Raw genomic sequence first — 599 nt, forward strand, 5'->3', positions numbered from 1 at the left:
CCGTGAGGTTTGCTGGTGGGGATTTCTTCTGGCTCCTGCCTTCCTTCGAACCGGGGAGATGCCTGGGGCCGCCACTAGCTTATCCGCGGCGGGTTTAGTAGGGGATGAAGGGTGGATTGCAGGTTACAAATAAGAGGCATTGTTTGAAGAAGGGGGGAAGAAAATTCAATATGGTGGCGAGGAGGTTTGCTTCGCTGTTAAATAGCCTTTCCTGCTTTTGTTCCCTCCTGGTAACGGGGAGAGGTGGCTAGACAAAGAGATATCTTTGGGGTTGGCTGTGAGGGATTTCCCCCACTTCCCCTTGTTGATGGTAATTGTAAATAGAAATACATGCGCTTCCTACTGTGGCTTTGGCGCTGTGATTGACGGGGGCTGCCACAGCGGCGAAGGCATCACGTCTGGCTGACACAGGACCGGGGCACGGCCGCTTAAGGCAGGTCTGGCTGATCATCCCCCTGTTTTGAGTATGGGAATAATGGTAACAAAACCAGGACGTGGCACAAAGAAAACGTGCAAAGTGTGGGAGAGTCTTCCCAGCTGCTGCCATAGGGTGAACCCAACTTTCCTGGTTGCTTTCATTCCTTTCTCTAAAGGCTCTT

This window comes from Pygoscelis adeliae, unplaced genomic scaffold, assembly GCF_000699105.1.
Source record: "Pygoscelis adeliae isolate BGI_AS28 unplaced genomic scaffold, ASM69910v1 Scaffold129, whole genome shotgun sequence".
NCBI classification, from domain to species: domain Eukaryota; kingdom Metazoa; phylum Chordata; class Aves; order Sphenisciformes; family Spheniscidae; genus Pygoscelis; species Pygoscelis adeliae.